The following is a 10,139-nucleotide window of genomic DNA, read 5'->3' as shown; positions in this document are numbered from 1 at the left end:
CCGTTAATTTCTTTCTCAGCCTGTTTATCCTTTGTGTAGAGAAAGGCCATTGACTTGTTTGAGTTAATTTTATATCCAGCTACTTCACTGAATCTCTTTATCAGGTTTAGGAGTTCTCTGGTGGAATTTTTAGGGTCACTTATATATACTATCATATCATCCCCCAAAAGTAATATTTTGACATCTTCTTATCCAAATTGTATCCCCTGATTTCCTTTTATTGTCGAATTGCTCTGGCTAGGAATTCAAGTATAATGTTGAATAGGTATGGAGAAAGTGGCCAGTCTTGTCTAATCCCTGATTTTAGTGGAATTGCTTCCAGCTTCTCACCATTTACTTTGAAGTTGGTTACTGGTTTTCTCTAGATTGCTTTTATCATGTTTAGGTCTGGGCCTTGTGTTCCTGATCTTTCCAAGACTTTTATCATAAATGGATATTGGATTTTTTCAAATGCTTTCTCAACATCTATCGAGATGATCATGTGGTTTTTGTCTTTGAGTTTGTTTATATAGTGGATTACATCGACTGAATTTAGTATATTAAACCATCCCTGCATCCCTAGAATGAAACCTACCTGTTCAGAATGGATGATTGTTTTGATGTGTTCTTGGATTCAGTTAGCGAGTATTTTATTGAGGATTTTTGCATCGATATTCATATGGGAAGTTTGTCTGAAGTTCCCTATCTCTATTGGGTCTTTCTGTGGTTTACGTAACAGAGTAATTGTGGCTTCATAGAATGAATTGGGTAGAGTACCTTCTGCTTCTATTTTGAGGAATAGGTTGTGAAGAACTGGAATTAGATGTTCTTTGAAGGTCTGATAGAACTGTGCACTAAACCCATCTGGTCCTGGGCTTTTTTTTTGGTTGGGAGACTATTAATGACTGCTTCTATTTCTTTAGGGGATACAGGACTGTTTAGATCATTAACCTGATCCTGATTTAACTTTGGTACCTGGTATCTGTCTAGAAATTTGTCCATTTCATCCAGGTTTTCCAGTTTTGTTGAGTATAGCCTTTTGTANAAGGATCTGATGGTGTTTTGGATTTCTTCAGGATCTGTTCTTATGTCTCCCTTTTAATTTCTGGTTTTGTTAATTAGGATGCTGTCCCTGTGCCCTCTTGTGACTTTGGCTAAGGGTTTATCTATCTTGTTGATTTTCTCAAAGAACCAGCTCCTTGATTGGTTGATTCTTTGAATAGTTCTTCTTGTTACCACTTGGTTGATTTTGCCCCTGAGTTTGATTATTTCCTGCTGTCTACTCCTCTTGGGTGAATTTGCTTCCCTTTGTTTTAGAGCTTTTAGGTGTGTTGTCAAGCTGCTAGTGTGTGCTCTCACTAGTTTCCTTTTGGAGGCAATCAAAGGTATAAGTTTTCCTCTTAGAAATGCTTTCCTTGTTTCCCATAAGTTTGGGTATGTTGTGGCTTCATTTTCATTAAACTCTAAAATGTCTTTAATTTCTTTCTTTATTCCTTCCTTGACCAAGNTATCATTGAGAAGAGTGTTGTTCAGTTTCCATATGAATGTTGGCTTTCTATTTTGTATTTTGTTATTGAAGATCAGCCTTAGTCCATGGTGATCTGATAGGATGCATGGGATAATTTCAGTATATTTGTATCTGTTGAGGCCTGTTTTGTGACCAATTATATGGTCAATTTTGGAGAAGGTACCATGAGGTGCATGAGGTATATCGTTTGTTTTAGGATACAATGTTCTGTAGATATCTGTTAAAATTCATTTGTTTCATAACTTCTGTTAGTTTCACTGTGTCCCTGTTTTTTTTTTTTTTTCTGTTTCCATAAACTGTCTATTTTGGAAAGTGGTGTGTTGAAGTCTCCCACTATTATTGTGTGAGGTGCAATGTGTGCTTTGAGGTTTACTAAAGTCTCTTTAATGAATGTGGCTGCCCTTGCATTTGGAGCATAGATATTCAGAATTGAGTGTTCCTCTTGGACGATTTTACCTTTGATGTGTATGAAGTGCCCCTCCTTGTCTTTTTGATAACTTTGGGTTGGAAGTCAATTTTATTCAATATTAGAATGGCTACTCCAGCTTGTTTCTTCAGACCATTTGCTTGGAAAATTGTTTTCCAACCTTTCACTCTGAGTTAGTTTCTGTCTTTTTCCCTGAGATGGGTTTCCTGTAAGCAGCAAAATGTTGGGTCCTGTTTGTGTAGCCAGTCTGTTAGTCAATTTCTTTTTATTGGGAAATTGAGTCCATTGATATTAAGAGTTATTAAGGAAAAGTAATCGTTGCTTCCTATTATTTTTGTTGTTAGAGTTGGCATTCTGTTCTTGTGGCTGTCTTCTTTTAGGTTTGTTGAAGGATTACTTCTTGCTTTTTGTAGGGCGTGGTTTCCATCCTTGTATTTTTTTTTTCTGTTATAATCCTTTAAAGGCTGGATTTGTAGAAAGATAATGTGTCAATTTGGTTTTGTTGTGGAATACTTTGGTTTCTCCATCTATGGTAATTCAAATTTTGGCTGGGTATAGTAGCCTGGGCTGGCATTTGTGTTCTCTTAGTGTCTGTATAATATCTTTCCTGGATCTTCTGGCTTCATATTCTCTGGTGAAAAATCTGCTGTAATTCTGATACGCCTGCCTTTATATGTTACTTGACATTTTTTCCCTTACGGCTTTTAATATTCTATTTTTATTTAGTGCATTTGTTGTTCTGATTATTATGTGTCAGGAAGAATTTTTTTTCTGGTCCATTCTATTTGGAGTTCTGTAGGCTTCTTCTATGTTCATGGGCATCTATTTCTTTAGGTTTGAGAAGTTTTCTTCTATAATTTTGTTGAAGATAATTCTGGCCCTTTAAGTTGAAAATCTTCTTTCTTATCTACTCCTATTATTGGTAGGTTTGGTCTTTTCATTGTGTCCTGGATTCTCTGGATGTTTTGAGTTAGGATCTTTTGCATTTTGCATTTTCTTTGATTGTTGTGCTGATGTTCTCTATGGAATCTTCTGCAACTGAGATTTTCTCTTCCATCTCTTATATTCTGTTTCTGATGCTTGCATCTATGTTTCCAGATTTCTTTCCTAGGGTTTCTATCTCCAGTGTTGCCTCATTTTGGGTTTTCTTTATTGTGTCTTCTTTCCTTTTTAGATATAGTATGGTTTTGTTCATTTCCATCACCTGTTTGGTTGTGTTTTCCTGTTTTTCTTTAAGGACTTGTAACTCTTTAGCAGTGTTCTCCTGTATTTCTTTATTTGAGTTATTAAAGTTCTTCTTGATGTCCTCTACCATCACCATGAGTTATGCTTTTAAATGCTGGTCTAGCTTTTTAGGTGTGTTGGGGTGCCCAGGACTGGCTGAATTGAGAGTTCTGGGTTCGGATGATGGTGAGTGCTCTTGGTTTCTGTTAGTATGATTTTTACATTTGCCTTTCACCATCTGGTAATCTCTGGAGTTACTTGTGATAGTTGTTTCTGGTTAGAGCTTGTTCTTCTTGTGATTCTGTTAGCCTCTATCAGCAGACCTGGGAGACTATCTCTCTCCTGAGTTTCAGTGGTTAGAGTATTCTCTGCAGGCAAGCTCTCCTCTTACAGGGAAGGTGGACAGATATCTGGCATTTGGACCTGCCTCCTGGCAGAAGATGAAGGCCTGAAACAGGGCTTTTCCCAGAATATGAGTAGCTTCTGTAGTCCACACTCTCACCTGTGCAGACTAGTCTCAGAAGAATCCGGGAACCAAGATGGCTCCCCCAGATGCTTGTCAAAGCCCTCCCTGGCAGAGTGGACACCTCTCCTCTGGCAGGGAATGTGCCTGGATCCTTTTTTATAATTATTGACAGTGACTATAAGCTTTTTGATTTATTACCAGAAATTGAATATATCTATATTTTTTAACTGTAGCAACTTTGTTATCCTGTGAATATCATTTGCTCATATTTTATTTTGTGACAAAAAGTTATGGCTAAATTTTCTAAAATACTGTCTTAGAATCATGCCACTAATCTGGGCTATTCAAATGTATTTTCCTACATTAATACTTTTACTTGTGTTAATATTAGACTGATGGCTTCTGACATGATCCTGACTTTTCTAACTCTTGGAAAATAGTCTGAGGGATGGAAATTATTTCTTCCTTCAGTTTTTGCTAAGATCCAGTATTGAAGTTATTTGGACCTGAAAATTTCTATGAAGATTTTCTATGTTCAGTTATTTTATTGTACATATGAGATAGTTTATTCTCTTAATATTTATTTTTATTTTGAATGCAAATTAAAGCTATTAAATGCAAATATCATCAGTGCATACCTCTGACCACACTTTGCAGAGGCATTTTAATATCTATAAAACAGTGTCCAAAACTTAAAGCAACTCAAATCTGCCCCCATGGAAAGCAATTTGGCTACAGCTTCTTTTCTGTAAATTTCTGCTTACTCTCTTACCTCTTCTGCTAGATACAGCTCCTCTACCCCATTAAACGTCCAAAGCCCAATATTCCTTTTTATTAATTAATTTATTGATTGATTTTAAATCCCCTTCTCAGATTCCTCTCCCTCCTCTCCTCCCAGTCCCTCCCTCTCACTTTACCTCCCTGACTCCTTCCTTCCTTTCTCCTCAGAGAAGTTGAGGTCTCCTATGGATATCAACCTGTCTTGGCATATCAAGCTGTGGTAGGACTAGGTTTATTTTCTTCTATTTATGTTAGAGAAGGCAGCCAATTTAGGAGACAGGGATCCAAAAGCAGGCAAGGGAGTCAGGGATAGCTCCTGCTCCTGCTATTAAAGGTTCCATATGAGGACCAAGCTGCACATCTGTAACACATGTGTAAGGGAAATAGGTCAGTCCCATGCATGCTTTCTGGTTGGTAGTTCAGTCTCTGTGCCCCCTGTGTGCCAAGGTTATTTGATTCTATAGATTTTCTTGTGGTGTCTTTGACCCTTTTCCTCTTTTCAATCCTTTCTTCCCTTATTCCACAAGATTCCCTGAGCTCTGCCTAATGTTTGGCTGTGGGTCTCTGAATCTGCTTCAGTCAGGTGCTATGTGGAGCCTCTCAGAGGACAATTATGCTAGGCTTCTGTTTTCAAGTATAGCAGAATATTATAGTCTCAAGATTGGGCTCTGTATTCTATCATGGGACTCAAGTTGGACTAGTCATTGGTTGGCTATTCCTCACTTTCTATTCCCTCTTGATCCCTGCACCACTTATAGGCAGGAAAATTATGGGTTGCACATTTTGTGGCTGGGTTGGTATCTCCATTCATTGGAACTCTTGCTTGGTTATAGGTGCTTGGTTATAGGAGGTTATGGTTTCATATTCCATATCTCCTAATTCTAATATTCTTAGCTAGGGTCACCCTCATAGTTTCCTGGGAGTTTCCACTGTGTTCAGTTATTTTAACTAAAGAATTGCTTGTTTATTTTACTGCTTATAGAAGTTCCATACTGTAACAACTTTCGTGATCAGTAAGTAGTTAATTTGTTCATTTTTTAGTTGCCTATTATGATATTTTCATGGCATTCTTTTTGTCTACATGATCTATATTGAAAAGTCAAAGATACACTCTTGGCATAAGAAATTGTACTCAATATGTGGCAACTGAAATCTATATTTTTTCTGCATTTGGATACTGTAAACGTGCTAATATTAACATTGATGTGCACATATATGTTCGATTCTTGCAAGTTTTCTTTGTTGAGTTTTTTTATCTTCTTTGGTTATTTTTCTATTTTATTATTTTGATAGTACAGGAATTACAGTTATTTTGTTTATTCAATTTTTGATTAATCATTGCTAATGTATAGTAAGGAAACCGTCTGCATATTGACTTCATATTCTGAAATATTTATACTAACATAGATTTTTTTTTTGGAGTGAGGTTTTCATTAATGTTATTTTCATTTACCATCATTTAATCAAATATCAGAGATGATTTTGAAAGCTTTTATTTTCTTGACTTGTATAGTTAATATCACTAAAATCACATTACTACATAGAGTATAATTGGCAAAATTGAGCATCTTTTCTTTGCTATCTGAATGGAAAGCTAAAATGTGTTACAATAATGGTAGAAGTAGTGAATGTTTACATGATCTTCATCAAGCAGATCTAGTCTTTGACTTATTCTTATGTGGTTTTATATGGTAAAGTTGTTGGATATTGCCCAACTATTTTCTAGTATTTACTGAGGTGATCACATATCTCGTCGTTCTTTATTCCATCAATGTAATACATTATATTGATTAATCCTTTCATATATCTAATCAGATAAGCATTTTATTGTGTTCTGAATGTGAAATATCTCCCACAGGATAAGTTCTTTGAAACTTGTCTCCACGCTGGAGGAGGGAACTATTGGAAGCAAGTATATTTCTGGGAGTAGGACTCTTGGTTTTATATCCCATCTCTCCTTCTTGTTTATTTTATCTTTTGAGATTTTTATGTCATTGTATAAAGCCATCTTAAATTTCTGCTGCCATGCCTCCCTACAATAATGGATTGTATCTATTCTTGAACTGTGAGTCAGAAACAATTAAGTTACATTTCCTCGTCAGATATTAGGTCAAAGCAATAAGAAATGTAACTTAGCCATAATCCAAATAAAAATTCTAATGATCGTGGCTTAATAATACTTTTAGTGTATCTAATATGCTACCCCACTCAGTTATAAGTATATTGCTTAAAATTGTTGTATCAATCATTATAAGACTTGATGGTTTATTGCTTTGTATTTTCTTCATTTACTTTGTTCTTTGACAGTTCAAAGAAAATGTAATTCATCATGTTTTCTCTCAATCATAACCACTTTTATTTAACTCGAAAACCTGACATTATCCCCTTCTCCATATGTGTCCCTTTCCCCAATTTATGTCTTTCTTGCTTTGATTTAACAAGGCTTATCTTTTCAGTTATGGCTTCTCATTTATCCATTATGCTTGGGAGGCCTCACCACTTGGAACACATCAAAAGACAATTACTATTCCTCTCCAAGAATACATTAGTAGCCAGCTATGCTGGCTAGTTTTATGTAGACTTGATACAAGCTAGAATTTTCTGAAGAGAGGAAACTTCAATTGATCAAGGTAACAGCATAAGATCCAACTGTGGTGCATATTTCTGAATGGGCGTTTGATAGGGAAAGTGTCTAGTTCACTGTGGGTCTGTAGGTGGTACCATCCCTGTGGGGTTGGCCAGATTTTATAAGAAAGCATGCTGAGTACACCATGATGAGCCAGTCAGTAAGCAGCACCCTTCCATTGCCTCTGTATCAGCTCCTGTCTCCAGTTCCTTCTCTGTTTGAGTTCCTGCCCTGATTTCCTTCAATGATGAATGGTGATATGAAAGAGTAAGCCAAATAAACCCTTTGCTCCCCTACTTACTTTTGGTCATGGTGTTTCATAATAGCAATAGTAATCTGAACTAAGATGTCAACCACTCAGCTGTAAAGTGAAGGGCCCCAGGAAACTGTCCATGATCCATGCTTACCACTTAATATGCCCTGTCTTACATATCCCATGTTCAGGCAATATAGGCACTGTGAAATCATGTTTGCAAAGGCTGTGTCCTGCACTTAAGATAGCTTTTTGTAGCACTCTTTCCTATCATCTGGATTTTACATTATATAAATTTAGGGATGAACACTCAACTATTATTTATTTTGTCTTTCTCTGGCTGTGTTAATTTGCTAGGGCTACAAGAGCCAAGTGATACAAAATCATTGGCTTAAATATTAGAATGCTATTTTGTTAGAGTTCTTAAGTAATAATAATCTGAACTAAGAATGAAATGTGATATGAGTGTAATCGTATGATCTTGCTAAAGTATCTTTTGTTTGCTTCTCCATAGTTTTATTCCATATATCTTTTTATAAGATCTTCCTTCATTTGCATGCCTGTCTGGTGTCTCTTTGTTTTCTATAATATTTTTTAGTATATGAACCAGATTGGAATAAGGCTAGCCCACTTAGTCTATTTTTAACTTAATTATCATTTTAAATTATTCACTTGAATTGATTTTTAAATGTTCCTCCTCCATATGTAGCCCTGTTCTGAGGTATTCAGAGTTAGGAATTCAATGTATGAATTTTCGAAGAATACAATTAAATCTACAACAAATCTGCTCTCTTAAGCCTCAATTTCATGTCAATCTCACATATAAAACATATCCGCGCTCTCCAACAAGCTAGCAGATGATTTAGCCTGATCTAGAAACAAATTTAATTATTGAATCATATTGAAATGCTATGTTTATTGATTGTGGATGTAGCATGATATATAATAATGGTAACATTTGTATACAAATACATTCCAATTCAAAAACTGAGAAAATGAAATAAGGTTTCCTAGTTCAAAAAAGTCCAAAAATATGGATGGGCTACTTTACAACACTTTAAGTCTCTAATTATCTTCTTGCACTCCTTTGTCTGAGCATAACTTGGTGGCAGCCTTAGTAACACTGTGGACTAGATCTCTCTTACGGATTCTTTATCTATTAGATAAAATAATTTAAAATGGGACGTGTGGGAATCTAAAATAGAATGATTGGAGTTCCAGGGAGAAAAAAAACAAAAAACAAAAACTAAAACATGACAGGGTAGCTGAAGTTCTTGTAAGCTACCATGAGGAGGGGGATGGGAAAGGAAGAGAGAAAGCCACATTTTGTATGTTAGAAATTATGAAATCAGGCAGATTCAACAACAGAAAGTTGCAAGCATCCAAAAAGAACAATAGTTTCTTCAGATAGAGAGAAAACTATGCTTGGAGCAATGTGGAGATTTTTGGTTACTTTGGAGACTCGGTTAAGTTATAATGATGTTTTTGTCAGGTCAGACAGGTGAAAGAATATTTTGGTGAAGCAGACACAAGTGAAAGAAGGTTTTACTGAAACCAACGTAGATGAAAGGACGTTTTGCTATAGCAAAAATGTAAAAGAGCACCATGATGTTTATTCCAACTGGTAAGAAGGACACATGCTCCACTATGTTCATAGCAGCCTTATTTATAATAGCCAGAAGCTGGAAAGAGCCCAGATGTCCCTCAACAGAGGAATGGATACAGAAAATGTGGTACATTTACACAATCAAGTACTACTCAGCTATTAAAAACAATGAATTTATGAAATTCCTAGGCAAATAGATGGATCTGGAGGATTCTTCATTGTGGGAACAGATAATGTAAACTTCAAGCAGATTGAGTAGAATTGCATGCCCCTTGGAAAACTATGGTGATAATGCTTATGAACATTGTGATATGCCAGGCCATTTAAGGGCATCTTGAAAACAACCTAGCACTTGAGAAAGTGTTGCCTCACATCTAGGGTAATGTGGGTTTTGCCTTCACAAAGGAGGACTTCACAGAGATTAGTGACATACTGATGACCAGTAAGGTGCTGGCTACCACCTGTGCTGGTGCCATTGTCCCATATGAGATCACTGTGCCAGTCCAGGGCATTGGTCTGGGGCCTGAGAACCTCTTTTGTCTTGGTTTTAGACATCACCACTAATATCTCCAGGGGTTCCATTGAAATTCTGAGTAATGTTCAGCAGATAAAAACTGAAGACAAAGCAGGAGCTGCAGTGCTAAACTGACAAATATGGTGAATGTCTCCTCTTTCTCCTTTGGACTGATCATCTAGCAGGTGTTTAATAATGGCAGCATTTATAGCCTGGAAGTACTTGGCATCAAAAAGCTAACTCTACACTCCTTTCTAGAGGGTGTCTGAAATATTGCCAGTGTTTATCTTCAGATGATTTACCTGACTCTTGCCTCAGTATCATACTCTATCATCAACGGATATAAGTGAGTCTGGGCTTTGTCTTTGGAGACTGAGTACACCTTCCCACATGCTGAAAAGATCAAGGACTTCTTGGCTGATCTAGCTGTGCTAGTGCTTGCTGTTCCTGCTGCTACTGCAGCTTCAGACAAGGCTGAAGCAAAGGAAGAATCAGCGAAGTCAGTTGATAATATGGATTTTGATCTCTGACTAATACCATCAAAGCATCCATTTGTGCCAGATTAATTTGAGAAACATGGAAATACAGTTTTCTTTTTTTTTTAAGACGTTATTGTCAAAAATTCACATTAAAAGTAATTTATAGCCACATTCATTTATATTTACACAAAACAAAACAAGAAACATAAAATTTCAACAACATAGTCAAACCACATTAGGTGAATTTTTTTTTAATA

At 36.2% G+C, this 10,139-nt stretch overlaps 1 pseudogene; it reads left to right on the top strand.

Moving 5' to 3' along the window:
* LOC110286378 overlaps positions 1-9,933 on the top strand; it is a 46,428-nt pseudogene extending 36,495 nt beyond the window's left edge.
* The last annotated feature ends 206 nt before the right edge of the window (positions 9,934-10,139 follow it).

This window comes from Mus caroli, chromosome X (genome assembly GCF_900094665.2).
Source record: "Mus caroli chromosome X, CAROLI_EIJ_v1.1, whole genome shotgun sequence".
NCBI lineage: Eukaryota > Metazoa > Chordata > Mammalia > Rodentia > Muridae > Mus > Mus caroli.
The sequence above is the reverse complement of the archived record's forward strand: the minus strand, read 5'-3'. Positions and strand labels throughout refer to the sequence as shown.